A 22,321-nucleotide genomic window follows, 5' to 3' on the forward strand; every position below is an offset into this window, starting at 1 on the left:
AAAGCATATGAAAAGATCCTTCTGTAACAGGTTGGGTCACAGAAACACCCTGGGGACTGCCACCTGATGTGCTGGGACTATCTCTGAGCCCGTTTTCCCTGGCAGTTTGGGACTTCAGTACCTTGCCTTGTTGAACTAGACACACTAGCCTGCTACAAACACAGGCCCAGGTCTGAACCACAGCCCTCAAAAGCTGTAGGCTTAATTGAAAACAGCTTAAGAAGTGCTCCTGTCTCCAACACTCAGTTCCCAATAGGAGCCAAACCCTAAATAAATCCATTTTACTCTATATAAAGCTTATACAGGGTAAAGCCATAAATTGTTTGCCCTCTATAACACTGATAGAGAGATATGCACAGCTGTTTGCTTCCCCAGGAATTAATTACTTGCTCTGGGTTAATTAATAAGTAAAAAGTGATTTTATTAAATCTAGTAGGATTTAAGTGGTTCCAAGTAATAACAGACAGAATGAAGTAAGTTACCAGCAAAATAAAATAAAACACGCAAGTCTAAGCCTAATACACTAAGAAACTAAAGTCAGGTAAATCTCACCCTCAGATGTTCCAAGAAGCTTTTTTTTTTTTACAGACTAGACTTACTCCTAGTCTGGGTCCAGCAATCACACACATCTCGGTAGTTACTGTCCTTTGTTCCAGTTTCTTTCAGGCATCTCTTTGGGATGGAGAGGCTATCTTCTGAGCCAGCTGAAGACCAAATGAAGGGGTCTTCAGGGCCTTTTATATCCTCTTTCTCTCGTGCAACATCACAGCCACCAGATGGGGTCTCTAGCCACCTGGGCAAGTCACATGTCTATGAATGATTCAGCTTTTTGTGGGCCAACGCCATTCTTTTCATATTAGTTTGAACATTCCCAGGGAAGCTCAGATGTGGACTGGTGTCTTCTAAAGTTCGTTGTCAGTTAAGTGTTTCTTGATTGGGCACTTACTGATAATAGTTCTTTCTCAAGAAGCTGACCAAATACTTCACTGAGGCTACTTAGAATCAAACAAATAGCCGATATTCATGATTTCAAATACAAAAATGATACATGCATACAAATAAGATGAATATATTCAGTAGATCATAACCTTTGCAGAGATATTTTACATGGCATATCTAGCATAAAACATACTCCAGTTATGTCATATTTACACTCATAAGCATATTTCTATAAAGCATTATGGGGTGCAACATCACAGCTTCATTCTGGCTTTGAACTTATAAAATCAAGCAACCCCATTCATGCTTTTTAGAAGGAGAGATCTGGGCTGGAGAAGGCTTGGGATTTCAATCATTTGTGTTAAACACAGACACTTTCCCTTTCCTACTGTAGGTGGTAGCTAATTAACTCTTGCTGTATTGCATGTTTCAGGCTCATTACTTATATTGTGTTAGTGATTGGTTCCCTGAGATGTCTCAGAATACTTCTGGGATAGCAAACAGCTGGAGTGCAATTCGAATTCACCCTACAGGATATATTCTCACTTACACTAGCCTACATGATCCAGTCAGCTGTGAGGAGGAGAAAAAAATGTGGAAATCCTACAGAAAAGCTCTGTGTAGGGTGGGAGGTGAAACTATCAGAAGACAATTCATCTCCTGCTCTATAAAATAGTCTGCACAGATAGAAAGGGAGCTTAGGTCTTTGGGGAGGGTGGCAAAATCCCCTCTTTTTCCTCTCTTGTTTGAATTCTATAATTAGAAAACAGACATAATCCATGATTATATATGCTGCTTGAAGCAGTATTAAATCATCATATGTGTTATGTGGTCCTCCGAGGAGGGCACAATGCCAGCAGTCAATGGTAACACAACCAAATCTCAGCTATTCTTCCACAGTTGGGGTTGGGGTCTTGAATGAGATTGAGGGAGAGACACCCTCCAACCCCATCTCAGCGGAGATCTGTAGTGTTGGGGCCAGGATTTCTTGAAGATTCTTAGATATTGTGGCTTCCCTCCCACCCCTCCTTCTTCTTTTGGATCTTGCTGCTCTGCATCCTTGCAGGGGGAAATGCATTTTAATGGCTTCCCTTGAAAAATGATAGTTCTTGAATTAATGTTCATAATTTCATGCATTTTTGCAATGAAAGAAACCTCCCACATAACTCCTGTTTCTGAGTTGTGCTAGTATTTGTCCTGAAAAAAACTATTTGTAACATTATTGATAAAGACAATGCTAGCAGTTCTCAAAGGGGGAGTAGTGGGCAGCAAGGGGAAGTCTTGAAATACTACAATGTAAAGACCATGATCTTGCAAGGGCTTAGGCATATTGTAACTTTACACACGAGTATTCCCCTTTACTTCAATAGGACTCCTCACTGTGCATAAAGTTAAGCATGTGCATAAGCGTTTGAAGGATCGGGGCCTAGGGTAGGACTGCACATCTCAGAACAAGATCAATAAGACCCTTAGTTAATTTTGTGATAATCTCATTTTATTCTTGTTAACATTCTATTTCAGTCTTTAAATCATTGCATCATTTGCTTCTTGTTCAAGTGAAACAGTAAAACTATCTTTAATCCTGTGAAATGCTAGATCTCAGCTGCTGTTCAAAAACAAATGCAAGAGTTCAGCTTCTGTGAGTTTCTGTTCAATTATGAATACCAGTGGTTAACAGTTAGCTGAGCAATGTTCACCAAAGATGGAAAGTGTGATATAAGTGCTAAATTTGTTAATATTTTATTATTACCTCAAAAGTAAACTTAACAACATTGTGTACATTTTAGTTCTATAAATATCAAAAGTTTTAGATACTGGAAAAGAGATCAAAGGGCCTTAAAAATCTAACAATGATCTGATTTCAATACTTAGCTCTGCCACAGACTTCCGGTGTGACCTTGGGCAAGTCATTTAGGCCCAGATCCTCAAAGGTATTTCAATTATTTCAAGGGGAGTTAAATACATAAATACCATTGGGTCTTAGTCTTCATATGCAATGAATGTTTAAAAAAGTGCAGAGGCCCTCTAATGAAAGTTGCCAAATGTTTACTATTACAGCTAGTGGCTGTTCACCTTGAAAATCAATTAAAATATCATCTGTTTTAAACTCTGCACTTTACTAGATCTGAATAATTGGGTGAAGTTGTGGAGTCAAAATGCTTTGGATCTCTTAAATGCTTGGGCTTTATGCTGAGCAATATAATTTGCCTCTCACATTTACCTGCATGATTCTGGGAGAGTTTCTTTATCATTGTAACATCATTTATAGCTGGTTGATTGCCTTCCATTTCTTCAAACTCTGAGACTCGTGATCAGACTAGAAAAGTATCTCCAATTTTTTGGACAAGGGCTCCCTCTTCTTGGTCACCTGATTTTGAAAAGAGGACTGTGATTTACAGAGGAAGGTGAAAAAGGAAAAATGTTTTCCTTGTCCTGCTTTTGCAATCATTGAAAAGCAATTCTGGAGCATGACAGGTGATTAAAAATGCTTTACTATGAGCTACTCAATCTGTCAGGGCCATTGATCTAGCTTTCACTGAAGTGATATTCTATTTTTCTGCTCTTGCATAAGGGTTTCTTTCTGCAATAGGATAAATTCCACTGAGCATTCATTCCCTGGTTTGCAGAAATCTTATGACACGTTGGAGTTGCATAATGATGCATTAAATATGTACCTTTTACAGTCTGACTAATGCAGAAGTGTCCTGATGTCCTGAATCTCTTTCAAACCATGTGAACATTTATATGATAAAAAGGAAGTACCCTACAGCTGAATAGTACATTGTGGTGTCCTATTGAATATAACATTTGTTATCTGAATAACACATGTACACATAGACACACTTGGCAACAGTGAATAATTGGGGAGCTCTGTGCTGATTTCTTTCTTGCACTTCTAGACTGGCACTGGGAGTCTTTATAACTCATTACATTTGTTTTCTTCATTTTGTATGCCTCATTCAATTTTCGTGGGCTATAGCCCACTTCATCAGATGCATAGAATGGAACATATAGTAAGATATAGATATACATACAGATAAGTTGGAAGTTACCATGCAAACTGTGAGAGGCAGTTAAGATGAGCTATTATCAGCAGGAGAAAAAAACTTTTGTAGTGATAATCAAAATGGTCCATTTAGACAGTTGACAAGAAGGTGTGAGGATACTTAACTTAAGGAAATAGATTCAATATGTGTAATGACCCAGCCACTCCCATTTTCTATTCAAACACACGTTAATGGTATCTAGTTGGAATATAAATTCAAGCTCAGCAGTTTCTCCTTGGAGTCTATTTTTGAAGCTTTTCTGTTGCAAAATTGCCACCCTTAAATCTTTTACTAAGTGGCCAGAGCAGTGAAGTGTTCTCCTACCGGTTTTTGAATGTTATGATTCCTGATGTCAGATTTGTGTCCATTTATTCTTTTGCATAGAGACTGTCCAGTTTGGCCAATGTACATGGCAGAGGGGCATTGCTGGCACATGATGGCATATATCACATTAGTAGATATGCAGGTGAACGAGCCCCTGATGGCGTGGCTGATGTGATTAGGCCCTATCATAGTGTCCCCTGAATAGATATGTCGACACAGTTGGCAACGGGCTTTGTTGCAAGGATAGGTTGCTGGGTTAGTGCTTTTGTTGTGTGGTGTGTGGTTGCTGGGGAGTGTTTGCTTCAGGTTGGGGGGCTGTCTGTAAGCAAGGACTGGCCTGTCTCCCAAGATCTGTGAGAGTGATGGGTCGTCCTTGAGGGTAGGTTGTAGATCCTTGATGATACATTAGAGCGGTTTTAGTTGGAGGCTGAAGGGGATGGCTAGTGGCGTTCTGTTATTTTCTTTGTTGGGCCTGTCCTGTAGTAGGTGACTTCTGGGTACTCTTCTGGCTCTGTCAATCTGTTTTTTTTCACTTCAGCAGGTGGGTATTGTAGTTTTAAGAATGTTTGATAGAGATCTTGTAGGTGTTTGTCTCTGTCAGAGGGGTTGGAGCAAATGCGATTGTATCTTAGAGCTTTGCTGTAGACAATGGATCGTGTGGTGTATCCTGGATGGAAGCTGGCGGCATGTAGGTAAGTATCGCAGTCAGTAGGTTTCCGGTATAGGGAGGTGTTTATGTGACCATCGCTTATTAGTATAGTAGCGTCCAGGAAATGTACCACTTGTGTGGATTGGTCTAGGCTGAGGTTGATGGTGGGATGGAAATTGTTGAAATCATGGTAGAATTCCTCAAGGGCTTCTTTTCCATGGGTCCAGATGATGAAGATGTCATTAACGTAGCGCAAGTAGAGTTGTGGTGTTAGGGGATGAGAGCTAAGGAAGCGTTGTTCTAAGTCAGCCATAAAAATGTTAGCATACTGTGGGGCCATGCAGGTACCCATAGAAGTGCTGCTGACTTGAAGGTATATATTGTCCCCAAATGTGAAATAGTTATGGGTGAGGACAAAGTCGCAAAGGTCAGCCACCAGGTTTGCCATGACATTATTGGGGATACTGTTCCTGATAGCTTGTAGTCCATCTTTGTGTGGAATGTTGGTATAGAGGGTTTCTACATCCATAGTGGCCAGGAGGGCGTTTTCTGGAAGATCACCGATGGATTGTAGTTTCCTCAGGAAGTCAGTGGTATCTTGAAGATAGCTGGGAGTGGTGGTAGCATAGTAGGGCCTGAGGAGAGAGTCCACATAGCCAGACAAATCCTGCTGTCAGGGTGCCAATGCCTGAGATGATGTGGTGTCCAGGATCCCCAGGTTTATGGATCTTGGGAAGCAGATAGAATACCCCTGGTCAGGTTCTAGGCATGTGTCTGCACAGATATGTTCCTGTGCTTTTCCTGTGAGTTTCTTGAGCAGATGGTGTAGTTTCTTTTGGTACTCCTCAGTGGGATCAGAGGATAATGGCCTGTAGAATGTGGAGTTAGAGAGCTGCCTAGCAGTCTCTTGTTCATATTCCAACTTATTCATGATGATGACAGCACCATCCAATGAAGTGAGCTGTAGTTCACGAAAGCTTAAGCTCAAATAAATTTGTTAGTCTCTAAGGTGCCACAAGTACTCTTTTTCTTTTTGCGGATACAGACTAACATGGCTGCTATTCTGACACCTGTCATTCAATTTTATGTACCTTATTTGGGTTTGGGATATGCACTTTATAGCATCTTCCAGAAACTCAGCATGTTGGTCTACTATCTAGAAGATAAGAATCTTCTCTCTGTTTATAGAAACATGCAAACTTCTTTCTGTCCTATGGAGATGTCCCCAGTTTTCCAAGCAGAAAAAGAAATGAAGACTTTTGTCCTACAGACTATTATACAATTGAAAAAAAGTCTGTGCTGCATTCTCTGCTCACCAACAAAATATTTTACCTGTGATCCCGTGAAAAAATCCAGCACCCATAGTGTTCACATTTCTAGCTGTTTAGCCGCTCAAAAGTCTTTCACTATCATTTCAAATGCTTGTAATTGCTGTGCCACACAGCTGATTCATTATGTTTGCCCAATGTGTTTTCAAAATATCACTTTCTTAGCATCTGGACAATGTTTTCTGACACCAGTTAATTGATTCCACTTATCATTATGTGAAGAAGGATGACTTGGTAGCAATTTTGCAGTTCAGATGACAGGGAAATGTATTTTTTAAATAGTTTATAAAGGGAAGGAAAGTGAAGAAAAGCAAAAGACAACAAATGAAATGTGGGGCACTAAAAAACAGGTTGAGGTGAAAGTGGTAGACAAGGCAGAATAAGATATAGGGGTAAGGAAAGCCATAGAGAAGATGTTAGAGAAGAAATGAAGCTAGAAAGGAAATAATAGCTACTAGACACATTGTGCATTTATTTATGTGATCCTGCATGATATGGGGATGGACAGTCTGTGACTAAAACACAGGACTGGAACTCAGTAGCTCTAGGTTCTATAACTGTCTCTCCTTTTTGAGTTTGAGCAAGACAACCTCACCTTGTTTTATCTCAGTTTCACAATCTATTAATTGTTTATAAAGGTCTCTGAGATCCTTAAATACGAGTTTAATTCCGAAATTAAACTTATTGTGTATATTTTCTGTCAGGAAGATCTGTCATCGCAGCACTTGTTTCCCAGCCCCAAGCTTCCCTAGAAGATAAATTCACTGTTAATGCCAAACTAACCTCAACTTGCTTGAGAAGTTAAACATTTTGTGTTTCATATGATATATGCTACCTCACCTACTATACGCAGAAACCCCATTTCTACTCTGCAATTCAGAAATCAGTGTAATATTTGACCCTGATCGCCTAACACTATGATCTGACCATGTTTGGGTAAAGTCACTAAATAACTGTCAATTATTACTAAAGCATTAAGACAACCACAGAGTATTTTATTGTCCCATTAATATATGTCTCAAGCGAATGAAGATACTTGGCTTGTGGCCTTGTGCCTTGCATGTACTAATGGACACGTATGTATTACTGGACAAATAAGACACACCCTGTTGTATCTTACTGCCATAGCAACTTCAGATTAAGTAATGTATAGAGCCTAGTTAGAAAGTGTTTTAATCCTGAACTTCCTTCCTACTGAGACAACTTTAGGGTGTAATTTGTTTTTCTTTCATCGCAGAGTTAATCAATTAAGGAAGTTATGAGACTGTAATATATTATAACATGCTAGCATGTGTATTTGTAGGGTCTTCAAAAATGTAGATTTTTATCTAATACACATTATTGGTTCCTTTCAACTTGTTATAATTGGTATTAACTATATGTAAATCCATATTTGACTCCTTGTGGCATTATAAACTATCTTGTTCATCTGAAAGATGGAGACAGCTTAAAAGAATCTTTGACCAAAATAATAGGTATTGAATCCATATTGCTTTATTCCACAGTAAGGAGTATATGATATATGAATAGATGTATGTTATGAATGTATGGTATTATAGAGGTGTATTTAGAAAGCAATAGAAAATAAGCTATTATACTTATGCAGTACCCAATCTTCACCAATAACTATTCATGTATTTTAATTTAAAAAAATAAAAAGGCCAATGAGAAACAAAGACAGAAAAAAACACCTTAGTATGGATTAGTGGAGTATTTCCCTATGTAATTTCACTTCACAAACATCATTTTTATTGTTTTATTTGTTTGATAAAAAAAACCCTCAAATCAAAATGTTGTTGATTTTATCTTTGGGTACTTTTGTACTCTTAAAATGTAATGATACAGTGACTATTTGGTAAATGTATTAAAATATCCTCTGGGAATGATACCTTGCCATACAAACTTTATATATATAATAAAAATAATGCAGTTGGAGGGTTGTAAATGCTGCTTATTGCACTAATCACCACAATTTCACATGTGCCCCCATTGCTTCCATCCTCTCTGTTTGATGTATTCAGCTTTTGTCAGTCGATTTATACTTGCATTTAAACTGGTTAGGGCAGGAAAACAACATTTCAGTGTGTTTATGGATCCCTTATTTGGGGCCTCCATGCACTACTGTGCTAGGACACTAAATAACAGAACCAGAATTGGAATAGAATTGGAATGGGTATGGGAATCAACAGACTTTCAATAGAATAAGAATCGAAAGAAAGGAACAAGATGCAGTTGAAATGGAATAAAAATGGAGTAGAATGGACATGAAATAGAACCGAAAGGAAAAAAAGGAGTAGTACAATTAGAATGGAGTGGATGGAGCACGTGGAATGGAACTGGAACAGATTAAAATCAGAATAATGGGAGAGGTGGGCACAGAGTGAATTTGGGATAAATTCGAAAGGAGTTGGAAATAGCATTGGTTAAACGGAGCTGGAGTGGACCAGAACAGAAAAGAGGAGAGAGAATAGGTTGGAGTGCGATTGGCAGCGACCAGGAACTGAGTATAAAGCAAAAGAATGACCCAGGAATTCTTGGAGCAGCATGGAGTGGGGAAGAAGGGAATTAGAGGGGAAGGAGAAGAGTCTTGGAAATAACTGGAGTGGAGCTGCACAGGGCCGGGGCACAGCTAGCCAGGGGGCTGGCGTGGAGCGCAGCAGGTGAGCGGGAAAAAAGAAAACACAAAACAAAACTGGACTGGAGCTGGAGCGCGGACTGGGCTAGACTGGAGTGGGCAGGAGCCCAAGCGTGGGGAGCGAAGCCGGAACTGCCCGTGTGCGGGTCCCCGCAACTGAGGGCGCGCAGCGCTAGCGGGCGCCCCTATAATAAAGAATCCCTCGGCGAGGCCGGCGGTGGGCGTGAGCGGCTCCCGTGAGGTCAGCGGCGGGCGAGCCAATGAGCGGAGCGTCTGCGAGCTGCCGGAGCGCTGGGTCCCTGCGCGGCGCGGCGCGGCTCGGCGGCGGCGGGGGGGGAAGCTGCTGAAGCGGCAGCTCAAGACATTCCGGCACTCGGCGGAGCGCCGGCGGCTTCGCCGTGTGGAGGGGCTGCAGCGGGGCGCCCGGCTCGGAGCGCGGGAGAAGAACGTGAGGGACGGGAGGTGGCGCTGCCGCTGCCCGGGCACAGGTGCTGCTGCTGCTCCGGGCGGGAGGAAAGCAGCTGCTGCTGCTGCTGCTGCTGCTCCCGCTCTGCGGGCGGTAGGGGTGCGACGTGCCCCCCGAGCAGCGCCGCCCGCAGGGGATATACCGGCCGCTTGGCCTCCGTTTCCCGTGAGGAGCCGGCTCCCAGGTCGCGCCGGATTCAGCGGGGAGCGGCGGGAGCTGGACGCCCTGGCGCTGCGGGCGAGGAGGAGGTCGCTCATCAGAGGCACCTGGGCAGCCAGGTGAGCGCGGACCCCGCGCGCTGTCGTGCAGAAGCGGCCGCGGAGAGAGCCCGGGCGCGCCGCGCGGGTTACCCCCCTGGGCGAAAGTTTTTGGTAAAGTCAGTCTGGGGGGAAGGAGGGGGCAAGGCAAGTCGAGGAAGGAACCGAGGTTTGCCCTGGGGCCGCCGTGACGGCTTCCCGCCCGCTCTGCCACTGGGGGGGGGGGGGGGGAGTGTGTCGATGTGAGCGCGAGTAGAGCCCTAGAAGGGAGCTCCAGGCTTTCCATCACCGCGCTGACGGCGGGAGAAGGCGTGGGGCCGTTCTCCGAGGGCTGCGGGGGGGGGGGGGGGGGACGGACGGACGGACTCGCTGTTGCTGTTTGTTTGCCTTAGAGCCTATTGCATCGCCTTCCTCTCCCCGCTGCCCACCCAGTCTGATCCCACGGGGCAGCGTGGGGGGCGCATCCAGCTCCAGACACTTGCACACCTAGGTCAAGGCCCTGGGTGGGGGGGGGGGACGTGGCCCTGGGTCTCTCGGCAATGTGATCCAAGTGCGGGGCAGACGCTTCGCCTCGCTTCTGTTGGAGAGTAAATGCCAAAGGTCCGCGGGGGCGGAACTGCATCCCAATCAGACACCTGGCAAAGTCCGGCTAGGAGTTGATGCGGAGCAGTAACGTTTCGTGTGGCTGCCCCTCTGAAAACGCCTATGCGGAGGTGTCGAATTCTCCCGGAACGCCCCACGGCAGGGATTTTACGCACGGGGCCCGCTCTGATCCGCGATCGGGGGCGCCGGTACGTTTCTGCAGCTTTTCTCCTTTGCAGTGACTAAACGGTCACCCCTGGCTGTGGGAAGGTATAGGCTGAGGGGACCCGCGCATGCTGGTGACTAATTCGGTGGCGAGGTTATTGTTTGGGCGCTTTAAGAGGACAGCCGCGGCCGCCTTTCAAATAGCCCCTGTGTCAGAGTCTCTCTCCCGGTTGCAGAAGCGCAACCTGCGCTTACCCTGGCAGCGACGGGTGGTTAGGATATAAATCTTTCAGGGATTTATGAAGGCTTCAGGCGCACTACGATTTACTCCTGCCGCTTGACCTCGTCAGTGGCGAATTGGTCTTTAAATCTTGTTCTCTTCGATAATGATTCTCATTCTACGAATTTACCCATGTTCTGCTTTTTTATTGGCGTCTTTTTAAGTCTAGGTTTTCAGGCAAAATAAGTTCTGGGAGATTTGTGGGCAGGGTGTGTTGTGCCAAATATAATATCAACACTGCAAGTGTTTAAAATAGATCCCAAGTATTTACTTTTAAAAAGTGTAGTTCACCGTGAGAACTGAATAGTGTTTAAATCTATGAACATAGAAACTCAAATATGTTAATATACACTGGGCTATATATCTCACCGTGCTAGTTTCTTTACTGACCGAAAGAGTTCTCATTGCCTGGGATTACTTTCTCATTTTCTGTCCCTCTTTTGTAAAGCACAAATCCAAATCGTTATCTGTATTCTCCATATATAGAAGTAGCCATAGACATGTAAAATACAACCTCAAATGCTGCTTAAAATATTTAATAATTAAAAACTAGAATGGCTGTTTGTGGGTGTGTTGTGGGGTTGCTTTCATTTCGATGGTATTTTTTTTGACATATTGCTTTGCTATCTCACCCTGTGTCTACCATAATGCTCATCACTTCTTTAGACATCAAAGGCAGTGAATAATGTGCTATGGTCTGATTTTGTTTGCATCTGTATGTTTAATCAGACATAATGTTTAGTTTGCTTAAGTTGTGTTGGAACTGAACTACAGTATGAAATACTGTTATTTCCATAATGGAAGCCAATGTTGTAGCTTTCAAAAAATGTGCCTCAGCATTCAAGCATACTGGTTACTTGTACGGTAGCAATTCTTAGTGGCATGGAAGTGGTGTTTCAGGATCTTCTGATGTATTGTACTGAAATGTTTGTTTTTTTTCCTTTTTAAAAAGGAATATATAAATCTCAATATGATCAGTTATGTAAGTGTTTTTGGTTACCTTGTAGTTCTTACAGTTCTTGATGTCATTCAGTAAAAACAATGCGTTTTGACTCTAGTGTTGTACCATTGTTAACTGGGTAACTTGGATTCTCTTTGAACAATTTGTTAAATTGAATTGAAATATTAAAACTCATCCTCCTAACCTGTTTGGAATATTAAAATCTTATTGGATGATAGTAGCAACTAACAGCATAATCCTGGCAGATACTAATTTAACATATTTGGTTTGCTTTTAGCTACTGAGATTTCATCAATGCAGGTGGTAACTTTTTATGCCTCCCATTTTGGTTATGCTTTTTAAGCTTAATGCCCTTTGGCACCGCACCCTGAAATTCAATTTTATGTTCTTTCATATTGGATCAGGCTTGGGCAATATTTGGCTTGTGTCTAGGCAAGTTGGTTTTGATTTTGAAGTAATGTATCCTCCATTTACAGTAGAAAATGTTGTAACATGTACATTCAGAAACATTCATCTGTCTGAAAATACATTCATATTAACTCAACACCTTCCAGAATGTTATTTCCTTTGTATAAAATAACATCCAAATGCAATCTGTTGTATTGCATGGAACTGAAATTTTATGTTGTTCTACTATATAGACAACTGGTTGGAGTAGAATATGTATTCTACAGTTCTATTCCCAGAACCGATCATGATCATATGATTGAAAATTGCAAATAAAGTGTTATACCTAAAACTACAGTTTATCAGATGTGTTAAGTATTGAAGATTCATTCACCTTGGACAATACTTCCAAGCAGATAAACTTTCCATCTATGAAACTCTTTTCTAGTTTTAAAGAAACAATCATAACTTTAGAAGTATTCTTGCTCCCTTTAATTACAACTGAATATTTTGTTCTAGCCTGATATATTATAAGCATTGGCAGAACCAAACTTGGGACCTAATACTGAAATGATTATATAGACAAAATTTTCAGTGAGGAAAATAACTGGCTAATCACGTGGTGCTTTCCATCCTTGTTTCCAGCAGATAAATTGCATTGAAAGACATCTTACAAACGCACAATTACTTTTCACTTAGGCAACTGCTGTAATAGTCACAATGATATTATGTGATTGCCTTCTAGATCACCTTCCCTCACATTTACAACTATATTAAGATATGGTTGACTCTATTAAAAAAAAGCCTGAGAACCCCTTCACTACAACCAAAATGACTTGATTGACATTAAGACCATGACTGCTAAGAAATAATGAACCATTTGCAATAAAGATGGCTTGTGTTCTGAGCAGATTACTTCAGGATGAGATAAGTGATCTGTGAGGCATATGACCGTGATAGAGGCTCTAATCTCTGTGTGTAAATAAACTGATGCTATCTTTAATTATATAATCTAATTAAAATAATAGCTTATTTGTTACCACTGTTACCAGTGATATTAGTAATCTTTTAGCTAGAGAATAGTTTGTAATGTGTTCATGCTATAAAATAGGGAATAATTTGAATAAGAAAAACTGTTATTGAAGGGTGGATCATTCTACAACCATATTTTCATGAAATTCACACAGCATGAGACTTCTGAATACATGATACATATCCACAGGTGTTTTGTAAACTTTTGTATTCACAAAGTGAAATATTAATAACACTACCTGTAGCTTATAGCTGTGCAAGTTTTTCTCAACATCTCTGCTAATTTTATTCCTGACTTGGCAATATTTTTCTCTCTTCTGTTCAATAGTGTTGGTTGTATCAAACTGTATGGTGGTTGTGCTGTGGGCCAGTGTCCAGCAAAGTATTTAATGAATTTATTCTACTAGCTTTTAATCAAAAAAAGTGTGCGTTTTAACAAAGGGACTAGAAGAGAGGGTAGCCCTACTTCTCAAAATGCTGAGTAATAATACTATATAATAAGCTCTACACATTCTGAGTATTATAGAACATAAACTGAAATAAGTGTGGGTTTTGTTTTTGTTTTTTAAGTAGGAGTTATGGATGCCACACTCTCACAGGAGCATAGACTACTCCAGCATGTGTTTGTTTGTTTTTTTTAATAGGAAGGAAAAATAAATGCATCAATTTTAATAGCTTTTTTTGGACACAATTATTGTTTATAGGTTCTGTAAGTGGAGGGTCAGACCATGCCCTACTGAGTAGAAATCAGTACAACTACTCTCCCAAAATAGCCAGTGTATATGAAAATGAGGAGGGGTGAAGTTGTATTGTTATGCTAATAAGAAGCACATGGGATCTTTTTCAGGACAAAAGGCAATACGCCACATTTATTAAAGATGCAACAATTAGCATATGCGCGCGCACGCACACACATACAGTCCCGCCAGTCGATGTTATAGTTACCAGTCCAGAGTCTGGATCAACATAGTGGCCAGCTAGGTTGATCATTGGTAGGGAGGAGCCGAGTTCCATTGGTTATGACATGATGCTTCAGGGAAGTCTTGACAGGACAAACCCAAAGTTTTATGGCAAGGCCCCCTGTTTATATAGTGATTTTCCTTCATTGGGACCAATGAGTTTTGCACCATCATGCTGTAATGATTGTTTGATGCATACTTGTTTGTTTAATTATTTTTTTATTATAGCTATTTTGTTCCCATCGATAGGTGCCTGTTTTATTTTTAGAGTTGATAATTTGCACTCCTCTGACATTTCAATAGGGGCGTGTTGCAGCCTCCTGGCACCTGTTTCTGGTTCCTTTCTCATACATCTGGTTCAGCGCTGGCCTTCACATTTCTTTTTTAACACTTACATTCCTCATTTATACACAAAACAGAATTAATTTACACAGAACATTTTGAACAGGAACATTAAATTGCAGTGCACAAGAAAACACTCATGGCATTCTTTTACTTATTTTAAAATGCTAAACCTACAACAAAATAACAGGTTTCAGAGTAGCAGCCGTGTTAGTCTGTGTTCGCAAAAAGAAAAGGAGTACTTGTGGCACCTTAGAGACTAACAAATTTATTAGAGCATAAGCTTTCGTGAGCTACAGCTCACTTCATCGGATGCATTTGGTGGATCCGATGAAATGAGCTGTAGCTCACGAAAGCTTATGCTCTAATAAATTTGTTAGTCTCTAAGGTGCCACAAGTACTCCTTTTCTTTCTACAACAAAATAGTGACCTTAAAACATCTGTTACTGCCTTGAAATCAGCCCAGAAACGGATTCCGGCTGATGCATCTTTACTAAAGAGCCCATTAGGCCATTCCTTTTTGCTATTCAAAAAGGGTAGCTGGCAGGATATGATCAAATCATACACCAATACATTTAATACATGCTACGTTATTTTTTCATTATTTTTTACCCTTTGTTTTAAATTACAGAAAATACAAACAAAATCCTACTACTACAGTATCACCTACTCATTCTGAGTTTGCTGATTCATGTTGTCAGGGAGGTGGCGCTAGTTGGTGTAAAGAGGGTGGATGACCATTTTGCTTGTCTTCTGTTTAAAAACTTTGAAGGGTGGGGGGGAAAGCTATATCACTACCAAAATTGAAACTATAATAATGTATAGTAGAAAATTTAAATATTTAATCACTAGGGACCTAATGGTAGTTTAGTTCTCCTTTAAGTAAAAATCTCAATGCAGTCTTGTCTACAGAGTCACTACTATTACTTCCATAATATAGATATTTTTATATGGGCACAAATTTTAATGCTAGCAGGAAATTGTCACTAACTGATGATTAAATCCACTAGAGGTCCAACCCTGTAAATAAAGTGCCAGGAGTAGTTCTTGCAAATAGGCATAGTTTCACTGAACAGATTAATGAGATTATGCCTGGTAGCAAGCGTTTCTTGGACTGGGCCCTGACAGCCAGATTTTTAAATGTATTTAGGGTCTGAAAGATGTAGATAAGTACCTAGTGGGTTTTTCAAAAGCACCTCAGCGTCTAACTCCTATTAATTGATCATCTTTACAATGCCTTAATTGAGTAGCAGGTATTTAGCACTACTGAAGGGGTTTTTGTGCTTCATCTTTAAAAGCCATCACAGGTTCTGGGGGAATAATCTCATTAAAGATTCTCTGCTGGTATTTCCACCACAAAGTTCTGATGGGGAGGCAGGGTTCCCCACCCTGCCTACAGAAAGCTGTCTAATCCCAGGATCTGCGTTAGGCTGGGGCATTCTGTGCAGAGGTCCTGTCTCTCTGTTGTCTCTGGCTCCCTGTGTATGCTCTCCACTACTTGGGTACCTGGCATCATAGCTGCACTAGCCATGCTATCAGGGACCTTTCATTGGCCCCTGGAGCCTTGAGGGGGTCTAGGAAGAATCTTTACAGATAAGGTCTGTAGAGCCAGAGGTAGACAGTGTGTTACCTCCTTGTCTTTCAGTCTCCCTACATACATGTCTCCTAGCTCATCCCAAACCATGTAGAGAGGGCTCTGCAAGGTTCTGGTTGTGGTGGAGGAAGGTACAACGGAGGTGGCAGAATCTTTCTTTCCTTCCACATGAGGAGCTCAGAAGGGAGAGATCGACCAGTGCAGGACCTTCCTTTTTCCCCCCCACATGGAGATGTTAGGCAGTGATTCTCAACCAGGAGTCTGAGGCCCCCTGGGGGGCCATGAGCAGGTTTCAGGGGGAACTGCCAAGAAGGGCTGCATTAGACCGCCTGGGGCGCAAGGCACAAAGCCAAAGCCCCACCACCTGGGGCTGAAGCCTGGTGCTCCGAGGCCCACCACTTGGGGCTGCACCCGAAGCCTGAGCAACTTAGCTTTGTGGGGCCCCCTGTGGTGTGGGGCCCAGGCAGTTACCCTGCTTGCTACCCCCTTATGCTGGCCCTGGCTTTTATATGCAAAAAAACCAAATGTTGTGGCACATGTGGGCTGTGGAGTTTTTATAGCATGTTTGTGGGAGGGGGGAGAGGGGCTCAGAACACCTGATCTAAGGAGTATGATCTAGCTCAGGAATTAAACATAAAATTCCTGAAAGCAAATATATCTGCTGTATTGATGACTCTTTTGACAATTTAATGTATAAATCCTCATAAGTCATTCCCAACTGCAGCCCCAGATTCTGAAACAATCACACTTAACATTTTTAAAAGCGTACCAACTCTTTTAGGATTTATTATTATATTTTAAAAATATAGAGTTTTACAGAAGTGGATGGAGAAATAAACAATTCAGAATCATATTATTCTTTATTGAAATACAGGCTTTGAAATATCGGAATAAACTGGGTGCAGGGAAGGGGGAAGAGCCTAAAATTCAAAATACTCCAGAGAACTTTTAATAGAACTACCTCAAAAAAGATCATTGTAGTCATGTATTGTAGTATGGTACTCACAGTTCTGGTGTATTCAAATACACATTAATTCTATGTTCTGTTTTAGCTTTTAAATTTCACATGTATTTAAGATCAATTTTTGTAAAACAGGTCCTATTAGGATTTTGTTTTGTCTGATCTTTGAAGAGAGGTAGGTGGGGTGAGGTACAAGCTGATGGGCGGGGGTGTTATTATTTAAATATGTGCTACTGCTTGTTGGAAGGAGTGATTAGAATGTATTGTGTATTGATTTTTCAATTTTAACTAATTTGCAGGGCATTCAGAGCTTGTCCATGGGTGCTTTTTATTTATTCTAAACTGTAAGTAAATAATGAGTGTCTGCCATCCAATGTTACATCTGAGACACTATGTGTTGAGTTGAAAGGTTCTGCAGCATGTGTGACCTTGGTTTATACATGCAAGGACACTTATTGGACCTTTCATTAGTTATAAAACATTCAGAGAGCAAGCATAGTGCACATAGGTGTTTTTTGAGCTTGCTTGATAGTTTGAGAGTAATAGCCCAGGCTGCAATCTTGCAAACAGTTAGGCATGTGCTTAACTTTACTCAAGTGTTTTGTAATATTGCCAGGAGCTCCAACCCTGGAAAGTAAATAATCCTCCTGGCTATTGCCCAGTAACAACAAAGAGAGGGGCATAAGGGTAATATGTGACTTGAGGTTATCTGTTTTTACAAAAGGAAAAGCCTATTAGAAACTATAGGGGTCTGCTCCCATATTATCAAAAAACTTTAATAATTAAAAAAAGTCAGCAGGACCCTATCCAACTCTAACCCTCATCAAAAGGATATCCATAAATATAATGAGAGAGAGAGAGAGAGAGAGTACACTCTCTCTGCTTTGCAGAACCTGAGACACAGTAGAAGAAATACTTTACCTTGCACACAGTGGTGAGCTGGAGCCGGTTCGCACCGGTTCGCTAGAACCGGTTACTAAAGTTAGAAGCCCTTTTAGAACCGGTTGTTCGTGAGGGACAACCAGTTCTAAAAGGGCTTCTAAATTTAACTGGCCAAAAGTGTCGGCTTAGGCACAGACTCCATGGGTGCTCCAGGGCTGAAGCACCCAAGCGGAAAATTTAGTGGGTGCAGAGCACCCACCAGCAGCTCCCTGTCCCACCCCCAGTCCTAGCTCACCTCCTCTCCGTCTCTTCCTCCTCCCCTGAAGGTGCCGCCCTGCTCTGCTTCTCTGCTTCCTTCTCTTTTCCCCCCCCCCCCCCCCGGCTTCCTGCGAATCAGCTGTTTGCGTGGGAAGCTGGTGCAGGCTGAGAAGCAGCCTGCAGCTTCTGCTCAGGCCCAGGGAAGCGGAGGTGAGCCGGGCGGGGGGCGGGGCCGCCCACGCCACAGCAGGTAACCCAGGGGGGCACGCAGGGCAACTGCTCCCCGCCCCAGCTCACCTCCACCACCCTTCGTCTGAGCCGGAAGCTGCGGCCTGCTTCTCAGCCCTCCCAGGAACGTGGGGGGGTTGGATGGGGAGGGTGGGCAATGACGCCTTCGTGGGGTGAGGAGGGAACCTGTTAAGATTTTGGCAGCTCATCACTGCTTGCACATGTAATTTTTATCTTTGGGCATTAAGGCATCAACTCTTTTGCCAGACTGTTAATGAATTAAATCTGATTTTTTGATGGCACAACCTTGATCCTGCAAATAGATGCCCTAGCATGGACTTCCCTTCACCTGAGTGCAGTCTTATTGTCTCTTTGAGCAGAAGTGTTTCGCTACTTTTTCATGCTTCTGTAGTAAAAAATCCATTGCTCTGAAACTCTGCTCTTTCCACATTGCCACTTTATTTGTGTTTGTTTTTTACTGCTTTCATCCAATACAAACTATTGAAGCAACAAACAATCAAACCTTCAGACAGCAGGTAAAATAATTCTTAGTGTACAACAGCAAAAATAACTATTCAAAGGAATATGAAACTTGCATTAAGGGAAATAAGCAGTGATGAGCTGCCAAAATCTTAACAACCGGTTCTCTCCTCACCCCATGAGGGGGTCGTGGGCGCCACCCCATGACTCCTGCTCCATCCACCCCCCCCATCCCCTGACTGCCCCCAGAACTGGGCAGGAGGGTCTCATGGGCCACCGTAGTGGGTGCCCACCCTGCCCCTAAGAGCCAGAGGGACCTGCAGGGGGACAAGGTGGGGAGTCCCAGTGGTGCTTACCTGAGGCAGCTCCCAGGAAGCATCCGGTAGGTCCCTCTGGCTCCTAGAGGTGGGGGAGCGTAGCTGGGGGGGAGCAGGGGGGAGCGGCCACTCCCCCACTGATCACATCAAAAGTGGTGCCTTAGGCGCCGACTCCCTGGGTGCTCCGGGCCTGGAGCCCCCATGGGGAAAATTTGGTGGGTGCAGAGCACCCACCGGCAGCTCGCCACGCTGTGTCCGACCCCAGCTCAGCTCAGCTCAGCTCACCTTCATTCCGCCTCCTCCCCTGAACACGCCGCCCTGCTCTGCTTCTCTGCCCCTCACCCCCCCAGCTTCTCGTGAATCAGCTGTTCGTGCGAGAAGCCTGGGAGGGCTGAGAAGCAAGCGGTGGCTTCGTGCTCAGGCCCAGGAGTTGAGCTGGGGTAGGGAGCGGTTCTCCTGGCCCCCCCCCAACCCCCTGGGTTACTTGCTGCGGTGCGGGAAGCCCTGCTCTTGCCCCCCTGCCCTAGTTCACCTCTGCTCCACCTCTGCCTCCCTGGGCCTGAGCATGAAGCCGCCACCTGCTTCTCAGCCCTCCCAGGCTTCCCGCACGAACAGCTGATTCGTGGGGAGGGGGCAGAGAAGCAGAGTGGGGCAGCGGCGGAGCAGAGGTGAGCTGGGGCCGGGCGGGGAGCTGCGGTGGGTGCTCTGCACCCATCAAATTTTCCCTGTGGGTGCTCCAGCCCTGGAGCACCCACGGAGTCGGAGCCTAAGGCGCCACTTTTGGCCGGTTGTTAAGGGGGACAACCGGTTCTAAAAGGGCTTCTAAATTGAACAACTGGTTCTAGGGAACCGGTGCGAACTGGCTCCAGCTCACCACTCGAATAGAAACTTAACAAAACTCAGGAATAACAGAATTTGAAAAAAGGCTTCAGAAGTCTGTATCTCTTTAAATATCCTCAATCAATATCTCTTCCCGCTGATGTTAAATGCAGAGCCATAGCCAAAAGATTACTGTATATTCTTTCCCTGGCACAGAGTTCGGAGGCAGAGACTCTCTTCATCCTATGAAATAGATTATGGATCTTGCCTCCAATCCAGGAGGTTAGTTTGTATTATCCCCTTTCTGGGAATCCTTTGCAAGATTGGATTGGATGAACTGTTTCCCTACTCTGCCTCTTTCTCCAGCATTGACTGTGGAGCTGTGGAACACCCTTTGTGGAGTGCAAAAAAGGTTGGCAGGAACTGAATCTGACACATGAAGTCTGCAGCAGACTCTTCTTTATCTCTGCGCTGGCTGGCTGCCACTCCTCATTCGGCTCTCCCCTTATTAATAAACAGCAGAAGGAGGTAATAAGGAACAGCACCCATACTCCGCTTCAGTCATGGCAGCATCCTTTAGTGTAAGGCAGATGTGTGGGACATATATGCAAGGAGTGTGGAAGGCAGAATGTCAGGAAGAGGGGTGAATGGCTATGGGAATATTGAAGAATTGTGGGTTTTAGGGATTGTGGTGGACTGAAGATACTTAGATGCTAAATGGTTGTGAAATGCTATAGGGTGCTGGTGGGAATGGGATTGCAGAGAGGAGTTTGGGCAGAGAAAGCGTAAAGTGGAGAAAAAAAAAGACTTCCCAGGACTAAAAGTGAGATGCCTAGCCCAAAGGATGAAGGGGAGATCTAAAGGGCATTTGGTGGGGATAGAGGGGAAACAGTACCTTAGGGGGGAGAGAGATCACTGTAGATATGGAGAAGGAGAGATAGGGAGAGCAGGGTAAGAAGAACACTGGCTGCTGAGGGAGGAAGAAATGGGGAGATCTAGGATAGGAAGTGAGGGAGCAGTAGATGCTGGGGGATGAGCAATCACTTTGTGTGGGAGGATGGTGGCTTTCATCTAATACCATGACTTGGGTGGATGTCACACCTGATTCTAGCAGCATTTTTGGGGGCATAATTTAGATCAAAATTGCTTCGCCTGACCAGGCCCCTAAACTTGTGGTTGATAATCAATAGAGACAAACATTTAAAATGAAAAACATCTGAATTTTATTGAGGAATATTCACACAACATAAGAAGCGACCTGAAAACTCTTCTGTTTCCCCTCTGATAGTCTACTACAGCCAACTCAGTAACAGCAAGGTTATTACTTCCTAGCCTCAAAACTCTGCCCATTCCAGCTATCCCTTAAGATGAATCCCTATCCTAATAAAGGGGTAAGCTCAGCCTATCAGATCTGGAAGAAAAAACCCAACTAGCTCATTTATACATAGAGCCCTGCACAGAAACATACTTTGTATCCACCTGATCTGCAACTCGCAAATATGGTCTGTGGATATCTGCAGATTTGCAGGGCTCTTTCTACATTCAAAGTACATTAAAGGCTGCACTGAAGCTAACTGCTGACATCCAGATTTTTTTGGCAGGACGTATGAAATTTCATAACTAGCTTCAGTGAAATACTTACTGACAAACTTTTCCAGAAACACTACAAATCAAAAGAGAGATTAAGGTATATTTATCAGCCACCCTATTGCATGCCTTACTAGTCAGAACCTACCTGGCTTTCACTATAACTTTGTTTAGACTATAGGATTGCTAAACCATGTGTCCATTTTATAACCAAGGATTGCTTCATGGTCCAGTGTTCAAACAATGCTTTTATGAAGGAATATCTAATGTTTTTGCTTTCAAAGTACACTGAGAACTCTGTGCGTCTGAAAGCATGCTGCTGGGGACAAACAGCTCAAAAGTATAGTCGTGCTTTTGGATGTGCCATGTTCCTTATTGCATGGTTTTCAAACCAGAAATGTGGAAACCTCTTTCTGACATTAGCTTGCATACCTTTATTGTGTTTTGCTTATTCTTATGAATGGCACCAAAAATGTGATCTTTTATGATTAGAGGATTGCAGGTAAAGAAATTGGCAGCAACCATGTGCTATACCACAGACTTTCAAGGGACATCCCAACAGTGCATCTCTTTGCTTCATATATCATGGTATTTAAGTAAATAGTAATTCTTCATTGATTTGATATGATGTACACATTGCATGCTCATTAAATTGTTACATATTTTTGTTGGAAGTTTCAATTGACTATCTGAGCAGTCACAAATAATACTGTGCAACAGTCAAGACTAGCCAAATTTTATTCAGACTTTTTGGGCACAAGACCATTGTGACAGAGGGAATACCATCTGTCCAGAAATAATAATTTCCACTTCTGGGAATTATTGAGAAATTAGAATTATGG

General features: G+C 42.9%; 1 protein-coding gene across 1 annotated transcript in view; it reads left to right on the plus strand.

Annotated features, from left to right (window-relative positions):
• The first annotated feature begins 9,177 nt into the window (after nucleotides 1-9,177).
• Nucleotides 9,178-22,321, plus strand: part of CHRM3 (cholinergic receptor muscarinic 3) — a 501,021-nt gene continuing 487,877 nt past the window's right edge. Inside the window, exon 1 of the mRNA XM_038398023.2 lies at nucleotides 9,178-9,666. The gene's annotated coding sequence lies outside the window, so the exon portion shown is untranslated. The remainder of the gene's footprint in view (nucleotides 9,667-22,321) is intronic.

Source organism: Dermochelys coriacea, chromosome 3, assembly GCF_009764565.3.
Source record: "Dermochelys coriacea isolate rDerCor1 chromosome 3, rDerCor1.pri.v4, whole genome shotgun sequence".
NCBI lineage: Eukaryota > Metazoa > Chordata > Testudines > Dermochelyidae > Dermochelys > Dermochelys coriacea.